Source organism: Salmo salar, chromosome ssa11, assembly GCF_905237065.1.
Source record: "Salmo salar chromosome ssa11, Ssal_v3.1, whole genome shotgun sequence".
NCBI classification, from domain to species: Eukaryota; Metazoa; Chordata; class Actinopteri; order Salmoniformes; family Salmonidae; genus Salmo; species Salmo salar.
The window spans coordinates 59,729,798-59,749,439 of record NC_059452.1 but is presented as its reverse complement, the minus strand read 5'-3'; the positions used below and the strand labels follow the sequence as shown (position 1 = coordinate 59,749,439).

The 19,642-nt window shown below is 42.6% G+C and overlaps 1 long non-coding RNA gene and 1 pseudogene across 3 annotated transcripts; one reads left to right on the top strand and one right to left on the bottom strand.

The window, feature by feature from the left end:
- The window catches only part of LOC106562878 (mitoguardin 2-like), a 29,298-nt pseudogene extending 20,006 nt beyond the window's left edge, over positions 1-9,292 (bottom strand).
- Positions 9,293-16,729: 7,437 nt separating this feature from the next.
- Positions 16,730-19,186, top strand: LOC123725176 (uncharacterized). 3 transcript variants are annotated; one of them, XR_006757593.1, is made up of 6 exons: positions 16,730-17,092; positions 17,199-17,291; positions 17,614-17,718; positions 17,821-18,228; positions 18,359-18,532; positions 18,899-19,186. It is a non-coding gene; the product is annotated as an uncharacterized lncRNA (long non-coding RNA). The 3 variants fall into 3 exon arrangements; XR_006757592.1 differs by lacking the exon at positions 18,899-19,186 and having other exon boundaries at positions 16,732-17,092; positions 17,821-17,972; positions 18,155-18,228; positions 18,359-18,715; XR_006757591.1 differs by lacking the exon at positions 18,899-19,186 and having other exon boundaries at positions 18,359-18,715.
- The last annotated feature ends 456 nt before the right edge of the window (positions 19,187-19,642 follow it).

Genomic DNA, 19,642 nt, shown 5'->3' with positions numbered 1-19,642 from the left:
CTAGGACATTATGTTATACAATACATGCATGTTTTGTTCAATCAAGTTCATATTTATATCAAAAACCAGCTTTTTACATTAGCATGTGACGTTCAGAGCTAGCATACCCCCCGCAAACTTCCGGGGAATTCGCTAACATTTTACTAAATTACTCACGATAAACGTTCACAAAAAGCATAACAATTATTTTAAGAATTATAGATACAGACCTCCTCTATGCACTCGATATGTCCGATTTTAAAATAGCTTTTTGGTGAAAGCACATTTTGCAATATTCTAAGTACATAGCCCAGGCATCACGGGCTCGCTATTTAGACACCCGGCAAGTTTAGCACTCACCATAATCATATTTACTATTATAAAAGTTTGATTACCTTTTGTTGTCTTCGTCAGAATGCACACCCAGGACTGCTACTTCAATAACAAATGTTGGTTTGGTCCAAAATAATCCATCGTTATATCCGAATAGCGGCGTTTTGTTCGTGCGTTCCAGACACTAACCGAAATAGTAAAGAAGTGCGCATGGCGCAATTCGTGACAATAAAATTCTAAATATTCCATTACCGTACTTCGAAGCATGTCAACCGCTGTTTAAAATCAATTTTTACAACACTTTTCTCGTAGAAAAGCGATAATATTCCGACAGGGAATCTCCTTTTCGGCAAACAGAGGAAAAAATCCCAAAGGCGGGGGCGGTCGGGGTCACGCGCATAAGGCCAGTGTCCCTTGATCGGCCACTTGAGGAAGGCGATAATGTGTTTCAGCCTGGGGCTGGAATGACGACATTCTGTTTTTTCCCGGGCTCTGAGCGCCTATGGACGACGTGGGAAGTGTCACGTTAGAGCAGAGATCCTTAGTAAATGATAGAGATGGCAAAGAAGTTCAAGAAATGGTCAGACAGGCCACTTCCTGTAAAGGAATCTCTCAGGTTTTGACCTGCCATTTGAGTTCTGTTATACTCACAGACACCATTCAAACAGTTTTAGAAAATTTAGGGTGTTTTCTATCCATATGTAATAAGTATATGCATATTCTAGTTACTGGGTAGGAGTGGTAACCAGATTAAATCGGGTATGTTTTTTATCCAGCCGTGTCAATACTGCCCCCTAGCCCTAACAGGTTCTAAACAGTAAACAAAAAAGTTGTTTGACCTTAACCCGTTCAGCAATTTCATTGGTCTAATGAAAGCTTCATGCCGCCAAAAAACTGAGCACGTCACAGAATGTGTTTTTTTGGGGAAAGCGGGAAAAATCCATATATTAGCCACGTCATTGTTTAAGCCGCGAGGTTCAAAGCATGGGAAAAAAGTTGCGGTTTATAGTCCAGAAATTACGGTAGTCTCATTCATGACACATGACCAGAGAATAATTGTATGTGAACATCTGTATAAGCAAGTGTTTCTTAGTCTCTTACTCTTTTAGTATTTCTTAGTATAAATTTTGTTACTGAGTCAAATAAATCCTACTTTTCATCTCGTGACATAACTGCATGCATGGCCATCCTTGCAGAGTTTCCAAACCTTGTTTTTTATGTCTTATGACACAATCTTGTATACTTGTATAGAGCAGACAAACCCATTCATCTGTAAAAGTTTCACCATGTTACAGGTGGTCCAAAAGCTGATAGACTCCTTCAGAGAGGAAAACCGTCCAAAGCCTGTGTTGTGAGGCCATTGCGCTGATGAAGCAATTGTAAAGGAGAAGATGAAACAGACATTCGTCTATCGCCAAAAGATGGTTCCTGAAGTCCTTTGAAATATTCACAGCGTTTTCAAGATTCCAAGACATAGCAGGAATGGTAGGTGGATCTTCGACTGCCTTGCCTTGAAACTGTCAGGACAATTGTTTTCTGTTCTACAACAGTCTAATTAGGACTGTGATATATTACATGATGATAGTGCCACACCATAATGTTTACTGTTCTGTCTTTACTTATTCCATCTTGTCTGCAGATTGAGCAAGATTTTAGTCTGAGGTTTGGTGATGCAACCTCTGCAAAGTTCATGGAGATGTGGCCTACCCTCTACAAGCAGAAAGTCATTGACCAAAGCCGTGGCCTCACACAGACAGGCGACCTGCAAGACCTGGTTCAAAATGCTGAATCCACAACAGAATTGGAAAATGGTATGCTGGAATAAGTATTATACTAATGGAAGGGAGCATTGTTTTTGAAAGCAAAATGGAATGATGTGACTTTCAATGAAAATGTGTAGTTTCAGGGTGGGACAGCGACATGTCCTTGTCCACCTTCTGCCATCGTCACCTCATGGCCGCAAGAGACCAGGAAAAATCTCAGCCAGACACGCCAGTGACCACATTGTGAAGTTTATCAAGGTGAGGTTACAACTGACTGTTCTGTCCCCATTCCTAATCCTAATAACTACTTTTAATAATATGGACAAATCATGGTAAGATCATGTGTAGCTGTAATTTACATTTTCACAAACTGTTTGCGAACCGGGATTAATTTTAATAGCACGCTAATGATCTTGTCACAGACTGGGACCAGCATCTGGAGAGCATCATGGAAAGCCTTCAACCCTATCTGCTTGCTGTGGGGACCCAGAGGAGTGTGATTCACAAGTACTTCATTGTGATTGACAAACATGCAATACCATGTAAGTCTCTTGCCTGTTTTGATGAGCTTTTCAAAGCTTATTTTGTCTTTGGTATCTCGTACAACCAGGATCTGGTAAATGTGTACAACTTCTTGCAAACCACAACTCATGAAATTGATGTTGATACCACTAAGGTTAATCCTAGGGTTGCAGAGTTGAGGGCTCGGATGCTGCATTGAGTTACTAAAAGTTTTGAAGTCGCAAAGGGTTAAAACGCAGCATAGGAAATAACCTTTTTCATTTCACACAACTTTTTCATATCATTCATCTAAAATGTTGTTTTGCTTGCAAAAGCCCCTAGGGAAGTGCTAATCCCTTGACAAAACACTTGAAGTTGGTCCACGGACTTTGCCCAGGAAAGACACTTCGTCTTAAATGCTGCAGTCAGGCTGGTTGTTCACAAGTTTATGGCACTTTTTCTGGGTTCAGAAAGCATCTTTATAAAGCACATGAACTTTGTTCTGTTCATGGTGAGGCCCCTCTACAGCTGAATATGTAGCAGTAAGTCATTTTGATGACTTGCCATCAACAAGTTCCCCTTCTGACTCAGTCCTTGACAATAAGAGTCTTGTAGACAGCCGCGCTGCAACCATAGCTGAACTTAAAGTGGCAGGTGTAGGTGAAACAACCATTAACTCTTTGGTCATTTCCATGGAAGAGATAGTTGATGATATTCATATTCAAGCTAAAGAATCAGTGAAGAAGTGTCTGTCTATACAGGAGCCTATTAAAAGTGACATTGAGTGTAAAATTGATCAGTGTTTTGAAAAAATAAATCGTTTTAGTGTATTAAATTCTGAAAGTAAGAGAAGGCAGTATTCTACAGAAAAGTGGGGAAGGGTAGACCAGTTGAATACGTTCTTGGAACAATATTTGATACACAACGCATTCGGACTACTGGAGGCTATGATCAAATTGTTGTTACTGATACATCCCAATTATGAAAAAAATAAAATATTTACAAACACCCTAATATAATGGAGATGATGTGGACTGATTCCAGTTCAAGAGAACTTTATGACTTGTGATGGAGATCTGTTCATGAGCCATGCTCTATTTTCAAAACCGAAGCATGAAATTCAGATAGCTTTTCTATGATTTTGAAACTGCAAATCCTCTTGGATCAAAACGGGGAATACATAAATTAGGAGCAATCTATTTCACCTTATGGAATTTTTCTCCAAAGTTCAACTCATTTCTGCTTAACATTCATTTGGTTGTTTATTTCATGCCCAAGATGTTAAAACATATGGCTATTCTCTCAAGTACTTGAGAGGGATGGAAGTATGGTCCCCTTGTATGATCAACCAGTGTATGGAACTATTGTCCAAGTTACAGGTGACAACCTTGGTCTTCACTGTCTATTTGGTTTTGTTGAATCATTCAGTGCCAGGTATTGTTGCCGCTTTTGCCTTGCTGAGACAGGACTTTCAGACTGAATTTGATGAAGATTCACCCAAGATAGTTATGTGAAGTCGAGCACTTCATGCAGAACACTGCCAAAAAAGGAGACAAATCCCAATCTTCCCTCTGTGATGGGTGTTAAACGTTCTTGCATTATGAACTCCTTGCAGTACTTCAATACATGTGAAAACTTCTCTGTCGATATTATTCATGATATCTTGGAGGAAGTGGCACAATATGAAATGAAACTGCTAATACTGCACTTGATAGACAAGTACACATCAAATGAAATAGACAGTAGAATAAAGAGCTTTAACTATAGTTACATGGAGCAAAACAAACCTCCTGCAGTGAAGTTAGGAGAGGACTCGACTTGGGGTTAAATGCTATCCAGTCCTGGTGTTTACTTCGCAACCTACCACTTATCTTTGGAGACTTAATTTGTCCAAATGATCTACACTGGTATTTACTGTTGCTGTTGCCTACAGATAGTAAACATTGTATTTTCTCCAATGATATCATTTTTTTTTTTAAACACTTAATCGCAGAACACCACAGGTTATTCAAGCAATTGTTTCCAGAAAAGAGGCTGCTACCGAAGCATCATCTTATGGTGCATTACCCCACATGTATGCTTAAAATTGGACCAGTTTTGCACAGCTGGTGCATGCCCTATGAAGCAAAGCATAATTTCTTTAAAAAACAATTAAAAAGCTTCAAAAATGTAACTAAAACATTGGCAAAAAAAAAAAAAACAGGTCAAATAGCATACAGTTGGCAGACATTTGACACCAACAGAGTCAAAATCGGTCCAGGTAAAATGTTATCTTTAAATGTGGTGGACTGGGGCTGTAAGATGGCTGAGACTCTTCAGGTACCAATTGACACTATGGTTTTAAATGTTAAATGGGCCAAACACCATGGAAATAGGTATCGTTTAGTTGTTTGTGTCGATGTCAGTTTTTCAGAAAATCCACCATGTTGTTAAAGATGAGTGGTTACTGTTGGTTACTTTTGCCTTAAAAAAAATTATTGATGAGCATTTTAATGCATATAGAGTTAAGTGTACAACAGAGGGACCTTATGTAGTTGATGTTAAAGAGCTTTTCTGTCACAAGCATTTGATATACAGGTGTCTTACAGTTGTGATGATTCAAGTTTGTTTATTGTCCCATACTGTTTCCTGCGACTCTTATATTGCAATATTGGCTTTTTTATTTACTTTTAATAAAGGAGGGACAGATGCCAAAATGTCATATTAGAGGCCACAATTTTATTTTATCATCAGTGTTTTTGATATGTGAGATGCCAGTTTCACAAAATCCTCTGTCATTGTTAGATGTATTGAATTGCAATATTGAGCTTTTTTATGTACATGTATTAAAGTGAACAGAGGCCAACATTTCATTTCAGTCCACAATTTTATTTTATTATCAGTATTTTGATGTATGTATTGCAAATGTCTTACATTTAAGAATAAAGTGCTTTGTTAAATAATGACTTCTAATTTATTGGCGTTTAGTTGTACAAATGCTACTCTTGACTGATAATATTAAGTTCTATATTGAGTGAATTGGCCGAGTTATTTCCATGTTAAGCTACATAGAGTATATTACAGTTTGTAGAGTTAAATATAAGCACTGAATAGAGTAGAAATAACTCTGAATTTTACTATTTAGACTGGGACCAAATTATCTTTTGTAGAGTATAATTGTATTCAATTTGAGTAAAATAATCTGGACAGACCTTCAGATTAAAAAAGAAATAAATACACATCCAGGTAAAGATCTCAATTTTTACTACATTAGGAGAGATCTAAATTGGCCCTTTCTGATATTTGCTAACTTTAATATACATATGATCACATCGTTTACAGGGATATTACATACTGAGTTTAAGTCACATCTTTTCAACACAAAAAATTCACATTTCCTAATATTTGGAGATAACCAGATACATGTGAGAAGGCATTAATACACTCAATAATAAGTATGGTGTGGATTATGTATTAAACCTAGTCTTGACAGGCAGCGCAGACATAATCCTCCAATGATGGGATGGTTTTCATACAGGACTAGTGGAACCATCGTGGGCAGCGGTCACAACCAATATGAAATTTATGATGAAAAATGTTAATATATTTAAAACAAATACATTTTCTTGAATTACAATTATTTAATTATCAGACAAAGCGGATAATAGTACATCTAGTACATCTAGAAATATTAGTACATCTAGAAATATTACTGCTTATACAAATTCGTACTCAAATTCGTAAAAATGTGTCTTTAGAAGTGAACAAGCAATTATCCAGTTAGTGTCTTCCTCATTATTGTCCACAGAAGTGGCACAGTTGGCTCAGGTCATCTAGCAAAACATAATTTCAAGTAGTCTTTACATGTATTTTTCTGAGCAAACAGGGAACAAGGGAATGGTATAGGTTTCTTGTTACAAAAGTATTTAAATACATGTGTTTTAGTGGCCATCTAGTCAGACGTTGGATCAAAGATAACCTTGAAAGATCCATATAATTTTTTTTTTTTATCTACAATTATATTAAATTAGCAGTCACTCTCCTACAAAACACTGGTATGCTCTATTTCTAATTTAGTATAATTGTAGATAAAAAAACAACATTTATATGGATCTTTCAAGGTTATCTTTGATCCAACTTCTATACTGACTAAAAGGCAAAACAGAACTGTCAAATTATATTATAGCTGTGTCGTTGTATACTTGCGAATTATAATCGTAAGTGTTACATAATTTTGTTGGGGAAAACTGAAATGCCCATTACATTTTTTTCCCAGTTTGCTGAGTGTGTTCTGAAGGAGGAGTCGATTGTCTTTTCAAATACGGACAAATATGTTAACATCATGAGAGAAGAAATTGCAGTCACACTCCTCCAAAACACTGGTATGTTCAATTTCAATTTCTTCTCTCATGATGTTAACATAATTTGACAGTTCTGTTTTGCCTTTTAGTCAGTATACTTCAGTAGGTTAATTGTGCATTACTTATACTCTCATACTTACTTTCAACGCAAAGACCCCACAAGAAGTAACATCTTGTTGGCATGGGTGAGGAAGGGTACCACATGCCCATCTGGAGATATTACACCCCTTCTCTCTCAGGAATGATCTGAACATATATGTTAATAAAAGTACTGTCACGCCCTGACCATAGAGAGCCTTTTATTCTCTATGTTGGTTAGGTCGGGGTGTGACTAGGGTGGGTAATCTAGTCCAGGCACGGCGTCCAGTCCCGCTCCATGGCCGGAGCCTTCCTCTACGCCGATGTCCAGTCCAGGCACGGCGTCCAGTCCCGCTCCAGGGCCAGAGCCTTCCTCTGCGCCGATGTCCATGCACGGCGTCCAGTCCTGCTCCAGGGCCGGAGCCTTCCTTTGCGCCGGTGCCCAGTCCAGGCACGGCGGCCAACTCAGCTCCATGGCCGGAGCCTTCCTCGGCGCCGGTGCCCAGTCCAGGTGCGGCGTTCAACCCAGCTCCATGGCCAGGGCCCTCCTCTGTGCCGAGGCCCAGTTCGGGCACGGCGTTCTACCCGGCTCCATGGCCGGACCCACGAGCGGAGTGGGTATTTGCCCCTCACCGGAGCTGCTACCGACGCTAGATGCCCACCCGGACCCTCCCCTATAGAGTCAGGTTTTGCGGCCGGAGTCCGCACCTTTGGGGAAGGGTACTGTCATGCCCTGACCATAGAGAGCCTTTTATTCTCTATGTTGGTTAGGTCGGGGTGTGACTAGGGTGGGTAATCTAGGTTGTTTTATTTCTATGTTGGCCTGGTATGGTTCCCAATCAGAGGCAGCCGTTTATCGTTGTCTCTGATTGGGGACCATATTTAGGCAGCCATTTCCCCACTGTGTTTTGTGGGATCTTGTGTTTTTGTGTTGTTGCCTGTGAGCACTCCAGAACGTCACGTTTCGTTTGTTCTTTGTTGTTTTTTTGTGCGGTTCACTTCAAATAAAATGTCGAACCGATTTCACGCTGCGCTTTGGTCTGAATGTTCTTACGACGATCGTGACAAGTACAGCATTTTTAAACACTTTATTGATTACAATATAGAGATTAATAACAGTATAGCATTTCAAAGACTTTATTGATTCCATTGTACCTTTTTTTTAAATTAAAAGCAGTTTTTACCTTGTCACCCCAGCATCTTTTTATCTTTCTGTTACTTTCCCCCATTGGGTTGAGGAACAGAGCCCTCCTTTGGGATTGCAGCATAACCTTTCAAGTTTAGACAGACAGACAGACACATTACACACACATACATACACACATATTTCATTCACACATTACACACACATAAATACACACATGTCACACACATTTTACACATGTGTATGTGTTCACATGTATATTCTGTATTATGTATGTATTTCTTAGTTCTTAGTACTGTCTTAGTGGCTCTTATCGTCACAGTCCAGTGGTTGTATTCATTGGTGATGCCAATAATGTACTTGTACATCATTTGATCAATCTGAAATTTAAAAGAGCAAGGATACAGTTGCTTGAGTTCAAAATCTGTCAAATATAACATATAATATTATGAGAATAAAGTTTTGATTTCTTGCTTCCTCAAATGCCAGTCATTTCAAAGGTGTCAATGTAGAAAGCTGCTGGGTTGACTGCCTGTTAAAATTCCGCACCAGATGGAACATGTAGGCATTGATGGTCTGACAGAAAAAAAGAAAGACAATGAAGGTACACCTGTTACATGGAAAAACAACAATTTAGGTTTCCCTTATAAATACACAGATTAATCACACACATACATTAATACACACATACTGTATGTGCAACACAGTGTTACCTCACTTTCCAGCTCCATATTTGGACCAGTTCTGTGGAGATCCTGATGAAAGATTTTATATGGGCCGATTCTAGACAACAGCATATATACATCTTTTCCTCCCCAAGCCTCTGCAACACCTGTAAAAATGTACCTGTAAGTGTACTGAGATATATACATGGATCAACCAGACAAGATTACATACATACAGGTGGAGGCCGCTGGTGTGGTGGCTGTGGAGGCCGCACCTGCTGGTGTGGTGGTTGTGGAGGCCGTTGGTGTGGTGGCTGTGGAGGCTGCACCTGCTGGTGTGGTGGTTCTGGAGGCTGCTGATTTTATTTTATGAGGGATCTGATGAGTCTCCTCTATATGAGGCCTCAGGTGATCCACGCTTATTTTAGGGAAGATAACCCCCTTGTCATCTTCCAAGTCCGCGCTTTTCCCTTTGAGACCTCGAATCATATATGGGCCGAGATAGTTGGGATCTAGTTTGCCCCCTTTCCTCTGCACTCATGTTGACTTATATATTTGAACTTTATTTTTCGCCTGGAGTCCAAATTTTGATTTATTATTGTTATTATTATTTTATTATTGCTACTGTACCTACATTCTTAAAAACTAAAACAGAAAAAGTAGAAAAAAAATGTAGGAAAAGCCATAAGAGGGAAAAGCACGATGGGATGGGGGATTGAGTGATGGGTAGAGAGAACAGTAGAGGGCTCTGAAAACTATTATTGCTGAAATAACAATTTCCTTTTGTGACTAGAGTCTAATACTTCCTGTGGCACACAGCAGAGGGCATGATAGGTCACCAAAAATGATTCTGAATTGTGCCAGGCCTTGCAGTCCCAAGATAGAAGGGAGGGAGAATTTCGGCAGGCAAGAAAATAGCCCCCCCCCCCTTCTAATTTCCTTAATTTTGTGGCTAGAGTCAAATACTTTCTGTGGCACACATCAGTCAAATACTTTCTATAGAACAAATTTCACATCAGGATAGGCAACCGAAATGAATAATTAATAGACTAATACACTTGAAACAAATAGCCAAACCGAAAACTGCAGACATTACTAGTGACTCCCCGCGATCAAACCGTCATAAAAAATAAAATGAAACGCAGCCTAACGTGATCAGAAATCTCAACTAGCAAGCAAGTCGCAGCAATGAGGATTTGAGTGCGTGCGCGTTCACGCGAAGGGGGAGGGGAATTTTGGCAGGGGAAGCTTTTCGGCACAACGCCTGCCCCATCTTCTCATGGAGCGTCAGAGGTTCCTTTGGTATCAGCCAATATTGTGATGGCATCGCCGAGGACTAAGGTGGGTTCTGCTTCACCAGGGTCTACGGTGGGCTCTGCTATTCCTATCATTTGTGGGGGGCGAGTTAGAGGAGCCACTAATGGGGCTAAGGTTGGGCTGAGGGCTACGGCTCGAAATGGACAGCAGCCATCAACCATTTTTATGGGAAGCTCCATGGTTAGATCGGTGGAAGTCCGAAATACCCGTACATTTTGTTTTCCTGGAGCTAGGGTATTGGATTTATTAGAAGTCATGCCCACCATCAAGAAACAGATTCCTGCTCTGAAAACAATTGTGTTGCATATTGGGTCTAATGATATTATGTGTATGAAATCTGTAAAGCTAAGAGACAATTTCTGACAACTCTTGGAGAATGCTCAGAAATTAGCAGGACATATAATTGTCTCGGGCCCAATTCCATCTCCTCGCCGTTGTGGGACAGAGTGTATTATCTGTCTTTGGTCTCTTTACCAGTGAGTGGTTAATGCGTCTGACCAAGTACTTGGGCATGTCCTTCGTCAACAATTTTGACTCCTTCTGGAATGGGCCTGGCTACTTTGTGGAAGACGGAATTCACCTGGGTGAAAATGGCTCCTGGCTGTTGTCATCAAACATTGGAAAGGTTGTTGGTCAACAAAATTTATATGAGGACAATATTAGCATTACACGTAAGTCAGTTTTTACCATCTCCTCTTTGGTCACTGTGAGAGTTCCACATGTTGTATCTGAAAGTGGTGACATGCCTAATGGTGCTCACTGGAGAAATGTCATTGCTATTCCTACTTTGTTTTCTTTTCCTAATAGGTATAATCCAATTGTTGAGTATCCTGAACCTCCGTATGATTTTAAATGCAGAAAAGGTTTGACATTTTTACATCTTAATATTCATAGTTTATTACCTAAAATTGATCATGTCAAGATCTTGGCCTGGTTAACTGATAAAACCCTGGACTCTGATGTTGCTATGGATGGTAACAATGTGTTTAGGGCTAATAGGAGAGGCAAAGGTGGTGGTGTTGCTATTTCAGCCCAACCTCACATTCAATTCGTGCATATATGTACATAAAAGTATTTCAGCAGATTTGGTGCGTTTTTGTGCATTTTTGTCCTACTTAATTTGTGCGAAAAGACACATTTAACCAGTACACACAAGCCTTTGCAATAACCATTGACACGATAGCCTATATTTCATATTCTTTTTTACGTTATGAATATATAGATATTTTGTCTTTATTTAATCCCTATTAAAACATTGTAGTTGTATGCCTATATGTACTGTTTTTGATTTTTCTGAACATACTTTTCAAAATAGAATGAATTTAAGCAATGCATGATGGCTAATGGTATTTTATCGGTTGTAGTTCCATGAATTTATTACAAAAAACAAACGTGTAAACCATTTTTATTGACCAGACTGTAACTGAAAATACAATAGCAGCCTTGCCATTGTCCATCAATACCACTTTTTTTTTTCGTATAACATTTGGGAAATGTATGCAGTCATTGTAGTCTTAAAATATTGTTGGCCAACCAAAATGACCAAAACGTTAACCCGTAATAAGGCTAGGGTGGAATTGTACTATGAGCTGGCTGAGTGTAAATACGTGGCTCTGAGTGTAAGCACCTTTTCACTAGAAACTTTCTTGTGTTAAAATTACTGTCAGTGCGAAATAGCTAGAAAGCTTTTGGATTTAATGTAATGTAACCCCCATAGCTCCCATACACGCACAAATATTCCCAACACACCCCCAGCACCACAGATTTATGATTTATCATTGCATTTTGTTTGTCAAAGTAGAGCCCACATGGCACAAATGTCAATTTAAATGTAGACTCCGTGATACGACCTGATCACAGGCATCAATGATATTGCCCATTGAGCATGAGGCACAAGGGTGCACTTGTTAGCATCCTTGTGAACTTCTACACGTTAGCTGTGTGAGTGAGCCAGAACGTGGGTCTACTGCAGTTGCCTTTCCTCAGCTGAGAAATCACTTCACCTTATGTGAAAATAAAAGTATTGCTTGTATGTGCACAAGCAAGCCATGCTTGTGGGAGACTTTTATTAGTGGGTCAGCCATGATAATTGAAATGCACTTTTTATGAAAATAATAAGAAAAAGACAATCAAGCCTCCAGGAACAAGGGATGAGGGAGGACAGATTGTTCCTCAAACCAGGAAGGCAACTACAACCACTTCTCTTGGTAAGTTTCATCCCGTCTAGGTGTTTCATTTTATTCGTCCCTGACCTGTAGCTCAGTTGGTAGAGTATGGTGTTTGCAACGCCAGGGTTGTGGGTTCGATTCCCACGGGGGGCCAACACAGAAAAAATAAAATGTATGAAATGTATGCATTCTGGATATGAGCGTCTGCTAAAAACGTAAATGTAAAAATGTGATCTGACTTTTTCCTTTCAAACATACTGTATCGTAGCATATCAAACGTTTGTTGCCGTTCCATAGGCCGGTCTAGTACCATCTACCCACAGCACATAATATTTTACATGCAGGTCTGATCCCACCTTTCCCTGTCTCTAACTGTTGTCTGTCTCTGATGAAAATACATATTTAATGAAAGGAGAGTCAGAACTCCAGCAAATCTTTTGAATTAAAAACCTTTTTTTCAGCTCCAAGGGCCAGTACACCAAGAGCCAGACCAGTGCAAAATTGTTGGCCAGTCACTGAGGAGGAAGAATATGGTATTGATGAGGGATTGAATAGATTAATCTATACAATTCCTTGTTATTCAGTGGCCTTATAATTAATTTATTGTATTTGTATTTTTATTAAAGCCCTAATCGGTAGTTGAAACCATTACAAAGCACACTCCCCTCCCCTGTTTTGGGTAAAAGCTGAGTGATGGCATTGGGGAAATGTAACCACTTTCAATTTATAGACAGCTATGGATGCAATAACTTACCATCAATGTTATTAAAATAATCGCTTTAAACATGTTTTAAGGCTATACAGTGTTTTTTTTTTTACATTTACTTTGTTTGCAAACATTTGACTAAAACAAGCTTATAATTTGGGTAAAACAAGCTTATATTTTGGTTTCTGATGGGGTACGACAGTTGAATTAAACTCACGAGGCATTCATAATTTATAATCTTCAAGAATCAATGAGTACATATCATTAATATACATCCAAAAAATGGCTTCATCAACTTCTGAACGCCCCATTAAGTCCAATCCTTTTTTGCATATCTTATTTTAGAGACAAGGACCAGTGGATTGGAATCCACTCCAGTTTTCGGCATTGATGAAGAAATAGGTATGTTTAAATTGTTTCACTGTCAAAATTGGGGTCAACTTGATGTTACTGAATTATACTGCACTACATCTTTATTTTGACAGTGATGCAACATTTTTAAATATGTCTCTATTCTCCAGAATTTCGGGATTGAGATCAAATGTTTGATATGAGGTTACAGTACAGAATGTCACCTTTTATTTCAGTGTATTTTCAGACTTATCTGATTTACCGTTTAGAAATAAAAGCACTTTATATGTCTAGTCCCCCCCATTTGAAGATGTCAAGTATTTGGATACATATCACTTAGTGGGTTAAAGTTGTCAGAAGTTTATTATTTGAACCCATTATTATTTCCCCCCCATTTGAAGATGTCAAGTATTTGGATACATATCACTTAGTGGGTTAAAGTTGTCAGAAGTTTATTATTTGAACCCATATATTCCAGAGCCCCCTGTTGCTCACATGTTTTTGCACATCCACTCTAAATATGCCGATTTGGCTCTCGCCTTCTGTAAAAAGAAGGCGACTCAATTACCACCCCATCGACGGGGGGATTGTGCGATAAATCTCCTGGTAGACGCAGCACTTCCCAGGAGTCACGTGTATCCCCCTGTCGCAAGAGGAGACGGCGGCTATGGAAACATATGTCTCCGAATCTCTGGGGCAGGGGTACACTCGGCCCTCCACTTCACCTGCCTCCTCGAGTTTCTTTTTTGTGAAGAAGGATGGAGGTCTGCGCCTGTGTATTGACTATCGAGGCATCAACCAAATCACTGTGAGGTACAGTTACCTGCTACCTCTCATAGCCAGTGCAGTCAAGTCAATGCAGGGGGAGCGCTTCTTCACAAAATTGGATCTCAGGAGCGCTTACAACCTGGTGCGTATCCTGGAGGGAGACGGCATTTAGTACCACCTAAGGGCACCATGAGTACCTCGTCATGCCGTACGGGTTGATGAATGCTCCATCAGTCTTCCAGGCCTTTGTAGACGAGATTTTGCGGGACCTGCACGGGCAGGGTGTAGTGGTGTATATCGACAAAATTCTGATATACTCCGCTACCCGCGCCGAGCATGTGTCCCTGGTGCGCAGGGTGCTTGGTCGACTGTTGGAGCATGACCTGTACGTCAAGGCTGAGAAATGCCTGTTCTTTCAACAGTCCATCTCCTTCCTAGGGTACCACATTTCCACTTCAGGGGTGGAGATGGAGAGTGACCGCATTTCAGCCGTGCGTAATTGGCTGACTCCCACCACGGTAAAGGAAGTGCAGCGGTTTTTAGGGTTTGCCAACTACTACCAGAGGTTTATCCTGGGTTTTGGTCAGGTAGCGGCTCCCATTACCTCACTGCTGAAGGGGGGACTGGTGCGTTTGCAGTGGTTGGCTGAGGCGGACAGGGCTTTTGGTTACCTGAGGGCTCTGTTTACCTCGGCTCCCGTGCTGGCTCATCCGGATCCCTCTTTGGCGTTCATAGTGGAGGTGGACGCGTCCGAGGCTGGGATAGGAGCCGTGCTCTCTCAGCGCTCGGGTACGCCACCAAAGCTTCGCCCCCCTGTGCCTTCTTTTCGGAGAAGCTCAGCCCGGTGGAACGAAACTATGACGTGGGGGACCGGGAGCTGTTGGATGTCGTCAAGGCTTTGAAGGCGTGGAGACATTGGCTTGAGGGGGCTAAACACCCTTTTCTCATCTGGACGGACCACCACAATCTGGAGTACATCCGGGCGGCGAGGAGACTGAACCCTCGCCAGGCAAGGTTGGCCATGTTCTTTACCCATTTTTTCTTCACCCTTTCCTACAGACCAGGTTCCCAGAACGCGAAGGCAGACGCACTGTCCCGGATGTATGACACAGAGGAGCAGTCCATGGATCCCACTCCCATACTCCCGGCCTCTTGCCTGGTGGCACCGGTCGTGTGGGAGCTGGACGCAGACATTGAGCGGGCGTTACGTACAGAGCCCACTCTCTTCCAGTGTCCAGCTGAGCGTCTGTACGTTCCGTCTGCTGTCCGCGACCGTTTGATCTATTGGGCCCACACGTCACCCTCCTCTGGTCATCCGGGCATCGGTCGGACAGTGCGCTGTCTTAGTGGGAAGTACTGGTGGTCCACCTTGGCTAAGGACGTGAGGGTGTATGTTTCCTCCTGGTCAGTGTGCGCCCAGTGCAAGGCCCCTAGGCACCTGCCCAGAGGGAACTTACAACCCTTACCCGTTCCACAACGGCCGTGGTTGCACCTGTCGGTGGACTTCCTCCCTCACAGGGTAACACCACGATCCTGGTCGTTGTGGATCAGTTTTCTAAGTCCTGCCGTCTCCTCCTTTTGCCCGGTCTCCCTATGGCCCTACAGACTGCGGAGGCCCTGTTCACACACGTCTTCCGGCACTACGGGGTGGCTGAGGACATAGTATCTGATCGAGGTCCCCAGTTCATGTCAAGGGTCTGGAGGTTGTTAATGGAACGTCTGGGGGTCTCGGTCAGCCTTACCTCAGGTTTTCACCCCGAGAGTAACGGGCAGGTGGAGAGAGTAAACCAGGATGTGGGTAGGTTTCTGCGGTCGTATTGCCAGGACCGGCCGGGAGAGTGGGCAGCGTTCATATCCTGGGCAGAGATGGCCCAGAACTCACTCCGCCACTCCTCTACCAACCTCTCCCCCTTCCAGTGCGTACTGGGGTACCAGCCGGTTCTGGCGCTGTGGCATCAGAGGAGACATGGGATGCCACTCGTGCACCTTCAGCGGGCCATGAGGCATCAGAAAGCCAGCGCAGACCGCCACCGCAGTGAGGTGTTCACACCTGGGGACTGGGTCTGGCTCACGACCCGAAACCTGCCCCTCCACCTGCCCTGCTGGAAGCTGGGCCCGCGGTTTGTGGGGCCATTCAAAGTCCTGAGGAGAGTGAACGAGGTTTGTTACAGTTTAAAGCTTCCCCCAGATTACCTTATTAACTCCTCGTTCCATGTGTCTCTCCTCAGGCCGGTGGTGGTTGGTCCACTCCAGGAGTCTGAGGTGCGGGAGGTTCCTCCGCCCCTTCTGGACATCGAGGGGGCCCCGGCGTATGCAGTCCGATCCATACTGGATTCGAGGCGTCGGGCGAGGGGCCTTCAGTACCTCGTGGAGTGGGAGGGGTACGGTCCGGAGGAGAGATGCTGGGTGCCGGTGGAGGACGTATTGGACCCTTCGATGCTGCGGGAGTTCCACCGTCTCCATCCGGATCGCCCTGCGCCTCACCATCTGGGTCGTCCCCGAGGCAGGTGTCGGCGCACTGCTGGAGCTGCGCATCAAAGGGGGGGGTACTGTCATGACTTCCACCGGAGTCGGTCCCTCTCCTTGTTCGAGCGGCTTTCGGCGGTCGACGTCACCGGCCTTCTAGCCATCGCCGATCCACATTTCATTTTCCATTTGTTTTGTCTTTGTTTTCTACACACCTGGTTTCAATTCCCCCATTACATGTTCATTATTTAACCCTCTGGTTTCCCCCATGTTTGTGTGCGTGTTTGTTCTACTGTTCAGGCTGTTACTGACGGCTGGTTATTTGTTGCCGGGTTTTGTTATTTACGTCCGTTTATTTCGTGGTACCGGTATTTTTCCCGTACCGTAGTATTGTGTTTATACTGGTGTTATCTTGTATTAAATACCTTTTCCACGCATCTCAGCTCTCCTGCGCCTGACTCCTTTTACCAGTTACCCACAGCCTTGACAGCATTTTCCCGAAGATACTTGAAGGTGCATTGTGTGGATCAATACATTTATTTTAGAAGTATTATATCTATGAATTTAATTTATTTTAAAATAATTAATTATTCTGTTTTGTTTTTGTCATAATTCTCAGAAAAATACCAGGAGGAGACCCAGACTCTCAAAGTTTAAGAGTGATTTGGGTGTAGGCGATGAGACTCGGAAGTTCAGCAATGGGCTAATACAGGTAAATTAATACAAATAAATCAAAAATCCTAAATGTAACTCTCCTGGACTGTCACCTTGATGTGGTGGAGAGGCTTGCGTACTCCAATGACCCTGAGAGCTAACCCTTAGAGGGTGTATTCCACCGGCAGGTGCAATCAAGCCGGACAGGTGGAAGGGCAGGAGGCAGACAAAACATTCCCTGGTCCTCCAGGTTGGGGCTCACTCACCCCCCACATAACAAATCATTTGTTACAGAAACCTTCACATGCTCCTCCGGGAAGTGAGTGCAACTACTCACCGTTGGAGATATAGTGTTCATTTATAGATTTATTGTATTTCAGAGGAAACAGCTGAGAACATGGATGGTCCCCAGGTACTACAGAGAACAATTGAAGTCCTGTTTCTTAGCATCAAACAAAGGAAACAGAACCTCTACCGTCAGACAGGTTTGTTACATTTAATGAATATTGAATTGCACACACTTAAGTTCACTTTCATTTAAAAGCCATTCAATTTAACAAATAATTCCATTCTCCTTTTGATGACAGATGGATGCAAGAAACGACACCCTCTGCGCAGAAAGATATTGGAAGAAAAGGCCAAATTAACAGCTGCCATAGAGCTGTACAACACCCTTGTACCAGATTCAGCAATTAAAAATTCAAAAGGCTCTCGCACATCTGAGCAATCTTTTTTGCAGGTGCATGGTAACAGTTGGACAAGATGAGGGAAAAAGGAAACCACACACTGCTCTTGATAGAATCACTGATCTTTAATGAACTTATGTATCGGCCTCACGGCCTTCGTTAGAGCTATTGGCCGTGAGGCCGATACTGTAAGCTTATTAAAGATCAGTGTGCAGTTTCCTTTTTCCCTCACCAGATTCAGCAATACCATCTGCAGATGAGATCCTTTCCGCAGACCTTCATGTATGGCCTGGGAGCTGCATTGACAAAGTATGTAGTATGTTTGTGTGTCACAATAACTATGTTTCTGTTTTGCTATCTGTGTTTGTTCAGTTGCGCAAACACAGACAGCATTGCCATTAAAGTTACAAATCCACATTGCATTCTTATGAATTTACAGCTGACCTACTCACAAAGAAAATAGCCTTTGACCGGGTGATGCTCCTGAGACGACTGAAGGAGGAAGAGTTAATTGTCCTAAAGGAAGTCAAGCAGCGCTGGGAAAGCCTAAAGAGGGAATCGGAGAATGTGCAAGACCTTGCTTCACATGTGGCACTTGACCTAAGCAGGCAAAGTAGGGGAACGTTCATTAATATGTACAATTTATGTTGGCACCCTTGCTATTGTATTTAAGGAATACTTCATTGTAAACTCTCTGTCTACTGCGTTTATTTTCAGCAAACTTATCATGTGTAAATATTTGTATGAACATAACAAGATTCAACAACTGAGACATAAACTGAACAAGTTCCACAGACATGTGACTAACAGAAATTGAATAATGTGTCCCTGAACAAAGGGGGGGGTCAAAATCTAAAGTAACAGTCAGTATCTGGTGTGGCCACCAGCTGTATTAAATACTGCAGTGCATCTCCTCCTCATGGACTGCACCAGATTTGCCAGTTCTTGCTGTGAGATGTTACCCCATTCTTTCACCAAGGCACCTGCAAGTTCCCGGACCTTTCTGGGGGGAATGGCCCTAGCCCTCATCCTCCGATTCAACAGTGAGATCCGGGCTTTTCGCTGGCCATGGCAGAACACTGATATTCCTGTCTTGCAGGAAATCACGCACAGAATGAGCAGAATGGCTGGTGGCATTGTCATGCTGGAGGGTCATGTCAGGATGAGCCTGCAGGAAGGGTACCACATGAGGGAGGAGGATGTCTTCCCTGTAACGCACAGCGTTAAGATTGCCTGCAATGTCAACAAGCTCAGTCCGATGATGCTGTGACACAATGCCCCAGACCATGACGGACCCTCCACCTCCAAATCGATCCCGCCCCAGAGTACAGGCCTCGGTGTAACGCTCATTCCTTCGACGATAAACGCAAATCTGACCATCACCCCTGGTGAGACAAAACCGCAACTCGTCAGTGAAGAGCACTTTTTGCCAGTCCTGTCTGGTCTAGCGAAGGTGGGTTTGTGCCCATAGTGAACGTTGTTGCCGGTGATGTCTGGTGAGGACCTGCCTTACAGAACAGGCCTACAAGCCCTCATTCCAGCCTATCTCAGCCTATTGCGGACAGTCTGAGCACTGATGGAGGGATTGTGTGTTCCTGGTGTAACTCTGGCAGTTGTTGTTGCCGTCCTGTACCTGTCCCACCGGTGTGATGTTCGGAATTACCGATCCTGTGCAGGTGTTGTTACACGTGGTGCCACTGCGAGGACAATCAGCTGTCCGTCC